We start from the raw sequence: 8,562 nt of genomic DNA, 5'->3' as shown, positions 1-8,562 counted from the left end.
CAATTCAACATTACAGAGGAAACCAGAAACTGACATTTATCAGTCACTTAAAAATCTATAATGCTATGTATCTGCATTCCTAGGTAATTTAAATTCCATAATATTATCTTTAAAAAATATGTCTGAAATTTAACTTTTTCACAAGTGGAGGCATAGTATTCTTTTTCAGGCTATAGCTGAGACTCCAGAAATTTTGATCTATTTTACTTTAGCAATTATGCAGGTAGAGAACCACCATGTGGACACATTTTAATAGTTCCTTGCTCTGTTTCCAGGTAAGTCTGTCACTGGGATAATCACAAAAATATGACAGCGCTATAATTATTAAAGACAGAAAGACAGGCTTGGAATTCAGAAGACTTTCAAATGATGGCCTATAGCAGTCTTTTTAAAAAGTTCTAAGGAAATTCCATAACCAGTTTATTGTGCCATTAAAAAAAAAGATATTATCTTTCTCCGACATGACTTAAGGATTCTCTCTCAGTGACGGACCTAGCTTCAAAATTCTCAAGAAAGCTTGTAAATCATGCGTAAAAATGGATGTAAGTTTAAATGCTCTGGGCTGCTCAGAGTGGAGAGAGGACCCAAAGATGGAGAAGAAATGTTTGGTCCTTTAAAAAGTCAGGCAATAAACAAACATAGGAAAGTGAATCTACAATAACAGAGTTTATTTCTCATTTTGTGCCTTATCTATGTTTGAAGACAGACCCAGCATACACCCTGTACCTGGCCAAGTGTGCTCTCTTGTCCTAGTAAGAATATCAAGAAAAAGGAGGATGTACAAGGCCCAACAAACCTTTTGCAGGCTGAAGAGAAATTGGCAGCATAATGATATCTGAAATCTATATTTATCAGGCTCTTACAGTAAACTCTGCTTTCTGCTGTCTATTAATAGCTGTCAGTTCTGCAGATCTGTAGTCAAAAGATAGCCAATGTCCATAATGATGACTGGAGGGCTGCAACAGCTTCCTGCCCCATCAAGAGATGTCACATGTCCTTTGAGCACTGAGCTACAACCATTCCTGCCAGGCTTGTGCTGTTCAGCAGCACATTCTGGGAGGAAGCCCTGTGCCTTTCTTAGGATCACTTCTAGCAGCTCAGAACTATTCCCCTTGCCAGCATGACACTAAGCCCAAAGTAAGGGACTCCATAAGTACCTGTTGAATTAATGAGTGGAAGTCAATGCTATATCAATTTTCCCCCTTAAGCTTATCTTCACTCCTCAGGCTGCAGTGGATAGCACTGTTTACTCATGCACATTGATGATTTTCCTCTGAATGCTCATGAACTTCACCCTTTCCCAAGGAATCTATACTAATAAGTCTTCGTACTTTGTCCAAAGGCCTTTTATAATTTCTTTTATATAATACCCCACACACAGACACTCTAATTGCCTGCAACAATGTCTGGCACATGGTGGTGCTCAGTACACTTCCTGTACCACAATATCTTTTCTGGGTTGCTACGATACTAATACTGCTAATGTCCATACAATTTTTCTAAATTGCATTAGTCACTATTTTTCAGACACACCTAAATTCTTCCCTGTTGTTCCCTCATTTCTTAATGTTCTCATGCCTGGGTCAATCAATGAACAATCTTTTTATCTGTAAAGGCCTAAATCAAATCTCTTCTCCTCCAGGAAGCCTTCCTTGGGTGTCAATGCTCTTCCCTACTCCAAACTCCAGTACTGCTGAGGCTGATCCTCTATTCCAATAATTCACCTCACAAAGAAGCCTTAATATTAAGTGTAGTAAATAAACATTTTAAGAATTTGACTGTTTTATCTTCAATATGAAAATGACTGTAGATTTAATCATAGAAATTTTGGATATTTGGAATAAGGCTGCTTATTCTCTAATAAAAGCAGAAAAATAGAAAGGTAAATATGTTTACTTTATACAATGGAATGATCTTTACTCTCAACATTATATAATGACTACAAATCAATTTAATTTGATTTTAAAAAAAGAACAGTAACAATTGTGAAAATTTTGAGGCAATTTGTTAATTGACTAAATTTTAATTTTGTTTGTTTGAGATGGAGTCTCACCCTGTTGCCCAGGCTGGAGTGTTGTGACACAATCTGGGCTTGTTGCAACCTCGGCCTCCTGGGTTCAAGCAATTCTCCTGCCTCAGCCTCCTGAGTAGCTGGGATTACATGTGCCTGCCACCATGCCTGGCTAATTTTTGTATTTTTAGTATAGACAGTGGGGTTCACATGTTGGCCAGGTTGGTCTTGAGCTCCTGATCTCAGGTAATCTGCCCACCTCAGCTCCCAAAGTGCTGGGATTACAGGTATGAACCACCACACCTGGCTTGATGTAGACCAATGGAACAAAACAGAAGCCTCGGAGGGAACACAACATATCTACAACCATCTGATCTTTGACAAACCTGACAAAAACAAACAATGGGGAAAGGATTTCCTGTTTAATAAATGGTGTTGGGAAAACTGGCTAGCCATGTGCAGAAAGCAGAAACTGGACCCCTTCCTGACACCTTACACTAAAATTAACTCCAGATGGATTAAAGACTTAAACATAAGACCTAACACCATAAAAACCCTAGAAGAAAATCTAGGCAAAACCATTCAGGACATAGGTGTAGGCAAGGACTTCATGACCAAAACACCAAAAGCATTGGCAACAAAAGCCAAAATAGACAAATGGGACCTAATCAAACTCCACAGCTTCTGCACAGCAAAAGAAACAGTCATTAGAGTGAATCGGCAACCAACAGAATGGGAAAAAATTTTTGCAGTTTACCCGTCTGACAAAGGGCTGATATCCAGAATTTACAAAGAACTAAAACAGATCTACAAGAAAAAAACTGACAAGCCCATTCAAAAGTGGGCAAAGGATATGAACAGACACTTTCCAAAGAAGACATACATGAGGCCAATAAACATATGAATAAATGCTCATCATCACTGGTCATCAGAGAAATGCAAATCAAAACTACATTGAGATACTATCTCACGCCAGTTAGAATGGCGATCATTAAAAAATCTGGAGACAACAGATGCTGGAGAGGATGTGGAGAAATAGGAACACTTTTACACTGTTGGTGGGAGTGTAAATTAGTTCAACCATTGTGGAAGACAGTGTGGTCATTCCTCAAGGACCTAGAAATAGAAATTCCATTTGACCCAGCAATCCCATTACTGGTATATATCCAAAGGATTATAAATCGTTCTACTATAAGGACACATGCACAGGAATATTCATTGCAGCACAGTTTACAATAACAAAGACCTGGAACCAACCCAAATGCCCATCGATGATAGACTGGACAGGGAAAATGTGGCACATATACACCATGGAATATTATGCAGCCATCAAAAATGAAGAGTTTGTGTCCTTTTTAGGGACATGGATGAACCTGGAAGCCATCATTCTCAGCAAACTGACATAGGAGCAGAAAATCAAACACCGCATGTTCTCACTCATAGGCGGGTGTTGAACAATGAGAACACATGGACACAGGGAGGGGAGCACTACACACTGGGGTCTGTTGGGGGGAAATAGGGGAGGGACAGTGGGGGGTGGCGAGTTGGTGGGGGATGGCATGGGGAGAAATGCCAGATATAGATGAGGGGGAGGAAGGCAGCAAATCACACTGCCACATGTGTACCTATGCAACAATCTTGCATGTTCTTCACATGTACCCCCAAACCTAAAATGCAAAAATAAATAAATAAATAAATAAATAAAATAAAATAGTTGTCCCTATGCTAAATAGACAAAGGCCTAAACTTTGGATTTCTGAACATATAGCACAACACTCCATGTTTATAAAATTGCCCAATCAATTCGATTAGTGAATGTTTCTAACAAGGTTTGTAAAGGGTATGTACAACAAAGGCTGTTTTTTTCCCCCAAGGTAACCCAGTTAGGCTTGACAGCTTGTTTACAATAGTACCCTGAAGACACATTCTACAGTGCTCAATTATATAAATATACATTTGAGATACACACTCTGGCTCATAACATTTGTTAAACATCTGAATATGAAGTCAATCCAGTTAGAGTGTGTTCTTTGTGCCTCTTTAGTATGAAGGGAATGAGTCTCTATACCTTAAAAGTGCATCTATAACATTCCTCTTCAATTGGCATGTCCAATCATGGAAGTCAGAAAATAATTCAGAGGCCCCAATAAAGAAAAAATATATGATATCCCAAAAGATATTATGAAAATATGTAGCAAGCAGAGATGGAATACAAATTATGAGTAATATGAGAGGCACAGGGAAAATGGTCCTCTAATAAGACATACCTTTGCAGGGTTTAAATTTCTACCGCTAATGATTCATCCTTTCAGACCAAAACATCCCACAGAAATTCTCTGTTAAAATAGAAACATCACCTGGAATATGAATACAGATCAGCTATCAGCATCACAGACTCACAACAAGGGCCAAGAATCTCTGGAAACCCAAGAATTGTAACAATAGTGACAAAATAGGATGTTCATGACTTTTCCCTCACCCATTCCTTAAGGGCCTCCACTCTCTTCAAATTCCTTTGAAATAGCTCCAGAAATTTCCAAAGGAGTTTTCAGCTGCATTCCAGAAATTTCTCCTGGTTTCCAAGGTACACCTACCATTTTGGATATCTTGCAGCTACAGATAAGCAAAGGAATAATGATGCTATGGGAGCACCAAGGACTCTATGATGAAGAACTCTGCCTTCCAAGGTCCCTGCTGCTGTGAGTGCCATCAGTGTTCAGCTGCTGATGACAGATGCTGAAAGAATTCATGTCTTTTCTAAGAAGCCATTTCCCCTCGCAGCCAAATTTCTAGTCAACCAGTGCTCTTATGTCTTGAGCCTCAATGTATCAACATTACAACTTTGCTCGCTATTTTATTACAATTCTTGTGTCCCAGGGCCCTGGTTTGAATCATTTGAGGTAAGTCACAAGGACAAGCTTAGTGAGAGCCTGTGGTATCCTCCTTCTCTGACACCAGTTCTTTTCATCTGGGAAGTACCTTGTTCTCTCACATGAAGATACAAGTAAAGAGATTTTCAGGTTAAAAAAAAAAAAGCGGATTAAATACATATCTTTAATTTGATTCTCTCCTAAAACACCAAAAAACTACAGAAATTTGGGTTATTTAAAACCACAATTTCTTTTGGCTTCCAATGTTGCTTTTGAGAGGTCTGAACCACTTGTATTCTTGATTCTTTGCATATGACCATTTGCTCTTTGTTTTATTTCAAATCAGAAAAAAAAGTTCTGAAAAAAATTGCTGTCCATCCTATAAGGCTGAATAAGAGCTAAGATATCAATAAAGTGTCAGATAGAAGAAAGGCATTTTTAAACATAAAATGGCTCAAAAAACTTGTCTCCCTCAGATGTTTTCTTAGGAAACTATTGAAAGATTTACTAAAACAAAACAACAAAACAAGGCAGTAATACAAGAAAGATAAGAATGAAAGCCAGGAACAGGAGATCTAACTCGGAGAGGTATGTGGAACCCTCAGGATGAAGAAATGTTTTCAATCATCTAAAGCAGTCAGTCCAGGCCAGTGCCGGGCTGGAGGTCCTGGGAGAGACTTCAAGAAAATGAAACTCTTGACTGTCTGAGGTAAATCAAAGAACAGAGAAAATATTTCAACAACTGGAGTAAATATTTGAGAATACAGGAAGACAATAAACAAGTAATTCTAATTGCCAGAAATAATTGTTTAATGTGTAGACAAAGAAAGGTAATAACTGTTTATCCCATGGCTTAGCGCTGCATGATACACAGAATCAAATTGATGACCATGCCGAATATTATTCTAATCAAAAGTGTAAATTACTATATTGGGAGGATAGAGTATAAGAGGGCATTTTGTGAATGTTGGAGACAAGGGAGGAGAGTGCTAGGTGATAAGCTTCCATGTGACAGTTTGCTGAGAATGATGGTTTCCAGTTTCATCCATGTCCCTGCAAAAGACATGAACTCATCCTTTTTTCATGGCTGCATAGTATCACATGGTGTGTATTTGCCACATTTTTTTATCCAGTCTATCATTTATGGGCATTTGGGTTGATTCCAAGTCTTTGCTATTGTAAACAGTGCAACAGTGAACATATGTGTGCATGTGTCATTATAATAGAATGATTTATAATCCTTTGGTATATACCCAGTAATGGGATTGCTGGGTCAAATGGTATTTCTTTTTCTAGATTCTTCGGAATCTCCACACTGTCTTCCACGATGGTTGAATTAATTTACACTCCCAACAGTGTAAAAACATTCCTATTTCTTTTTTTTTTTTTTTTTTTTTTTTTGGGGGGGACAGAGTTTCACTCTTGTTACCCAGGCTGGAGTGCAATGGCGCGATCTCGGCTCACCGCAACCTCCGCCTCCTGGGTTCAGGCAATTCTCCTGCCTCAGCCTCCTGAGTAGCTGGGATTACAGGCACGCATCACCATGCCCAGCTAATTTTTTGTATTTTTAGTAGAGACGGGGTTTCACCGTGTTGACCAGGATGGTCTTGATCTATTGACTTCGTGATCCACCCGCCTCGGCCTCCCAAAGTGCTAGGATTACAGGCTTGAGCCACCGCGCCCGGCCAAAACATTCCTATTTCTACACATCCTCTCCAGTATCTGTTGTCTTCTGATTTTTTTTAATGATCACCGTTTTAACTGGTGTGAGGTGGCATCTCACTGTAGTTTTGATTTGCATTTCTTTAATGACCAGTGATGATGAGTTACCATGGCACATGTATACTTATGTAACAAGCCTGCATGATCTGCATGTGTACCCCAGAACTTAAAGTAAAATAAATAAATAAATAAATAAATAAATATCTTCTATGTGAGAAATCACAGATGCCTGATTCCAGAAAAACCAAGAGGTATATTATAAGCATGTTATTTGGAAATATGGAAGTAAATTCTAACAGCATCAGCTTAAAAGGTTAAAAGTTGCTACTTCTTAAGAAAAGGGATGAAGGCGATAAAGGATAATGACAGCTGATTGTTAACAACACTTGTAAACCTGGGTGACTAATGTATGTGTATTTATAGGCTTAATGAAAATAAAAGATTAGAATATTTAACACAGTCAAGCATCAATATAAGTCAACGCTACAAGCATACCTAAATCCCAGGGTGTACTCCAAAATGATGCAAGACTAAAATGAATGATGTTGTCATTTGAAGTGCTCCCACAGATATTGTAGCCCATTCACTTTTGACAATAGTCCTCTAAGGATAAATATTTGTGTCATCACTTTACAGATGAGAAAATCGAGCTTGGTGAGTTTAAATAACTTGTTTGCGGTCACAGCTAATTTGCTCATTCACTTATTCAACAGATATTTATGGATCAGCTCTTCTGCGTCAGCCAGGCTAGAATTTGGCCACAGACTTTACAGACCCTGGAATCTGTGTTCTTTCCCATCCCAATCTATCTCCCATGAAACCAGATTCTCAAAACAAAAGAGATTCCATAGACAGACTCTTTAAAAGAATATGATTCTAAAGGGAAGGAGAGGCTTTAAAAATATGTAATTCTGTCTATGCAAGCGAGACTAATTCAAGTGAGAAGGAAATGAGATTGAAGGTCAAAGTACCTAAAATAGCTACAATATTATCTCCCTTCATGAGCTCAGATTTTTTAATATGCCAAATGAGCCAGAAAGAGCTGTTAACCAAGAGAAAGTACAGAAAATAGGCACAAATCTATAAGATTTGAGTCAGAAAGATTGTGTACCAAAACAAGATAAAGTTTTATAAATGTTCTGGATCACCAAAAAACACTAGAAAGAATGTGGAAAGGAGGCTGCTTAAAGATGTTACAATGTTACCAAACATCAAAGAGCTGAACTACTCTTCAGTTTGTTTCTATTCTTGATGGAGGAAAAAACAGAAGAGAGCAAAATAAATATTGCTGAGAGGAGGTTGAAGACCAAAGCATGAGAAGAGAAGATGAGTTAATACTTAAAGAACTTATATGGACTTAAATAAATTTAATTTCCCAAACCCAATAGAATCGCATGTGAGGTTGTTGAATTTTTTTTTTATATTTAATTATGGAGTCATCACTGAAAAATAAGAGGCTTCTGGAGAAACGAAGATTGCTGAAATGGGAGGAAAGGTGAATTTTAGGAACTAAAGACTGATAGAATAGGCTCTAGATAATTCTAGATAAATTGTTTAGCTGTTGATTAAACCTTTCAGAAGAGAGAGTCAAAGGAAGAGGGAGCCTAGGCTTTGTGGACTAAAGCTGTGTGAGCACGTGGTAACTATGATGACTGCACGTCACAAACCCTCATGTCACAAACCCTTGCCCTTACTCCAATTGCTAAAGCCACCCTTTCTCCTTCTTTGCCCTTATTCCTCATACCTAATCTTTAAGCAGGACACATCCAAAATATGTCTTAAATCAGTCCTCCCATCTCTACTGCCTCCAATTGATCCAAGCGCCTTCTTATCTCACTTAGATTTTGTCATATAATTCTGTAACCAATATTCTCTCTTCCACTCTCTCATCTCCAATCAATTCTTCATATAGCAAAGAAGAGTTCTTTAAAAAAAAAAAAAAAAAAAAGGTGTTCTTGT

General features: G+C 38.1%; 1 long non-coding RNA gene across 1 annotated transcript in view; it reads right to left on the bottom strand.

Annotated features, from left to right (window-relative positions):
• Positions 1-3,049: 3,049 nt before the first annotated feature.
• LOC108282808 overlaps positions 3,050-8,562 on the bottom strand; it is a 16,610-nt gene continuing 11,097 nt past the window's right edge. The window contains exons 2-3 of the long non-coding RNA XR_001816595.2: positions 4,302-4,303; positions 3,050-3,063 (exon numbers count right to left, since the gene is read on the bottom strand). This is a non-coding gene — a long non-coding RNA (uncharacterized LOC108282808). The remainder of the gene's footprint in view (positions 3,064-4,301; positions 4,304-8,562) is intronic.

The sequence above is a fragment of the Cebus imitator genome, unplaced genomic scaffold (genome assembly GCF_001604975.1).
Source record: "Cebus imitator isolate Cc_AM_T3 unplaced genomic scaffold, Cebus_imitator-1.0 Scaffold252, whole genome shotgun sequence".
NCBI lineage: Eukaryota > Metazoa > Chordata > Mammalia > Primates > Cebidae > Cebus > Cebus imitator.
The sequence above is the reverse complement of the archived record's forward strand: the minus strand, read 5'-3'. Positions and strand labels throughout refer to the sequence as shown.